This window comes from Capsella rubella, unplaced genomic scaffold (assembly GCF_000375325.1).
Source record: "Capsella rubella cultivar Monte Gargano unplaced genomic scaffold, Caprub1_0 scaffold_4, whole genome shotgun sequence".
In the NCBI taxonomy this organism is placed as follows: Eukaryota; Viridiplantae; Streptophyta; class Magnoliopsida; order Brassicales; family Brassicaceae; genus Capsella; species Capsella rubella.
Window position 1 is genome coordinate 10,126,751 of NW_006238920.1, and position 202 is coordinate 10,126,952.

Consider the following 202-nt stretch of genomic DNA (forward strand, 5'->3'; position numbering starts at 1 on the left):
TGGGAATGCTCATGTTGCAAGTGGCAAGTCACAGGGATTCCATGTGAACATGCCTATGCAGCAGTCATAGATGTTGGTAAGAATGTTGAAGATTTTGTTAGTCCATTCTTTGGGTCTCAAGTCTGGTTAGAACAATATGAGACAGGTCCTGATCCAGTGAGAGGTCAACGATTTTGGATGACCAACAACTATGTCTTAATGA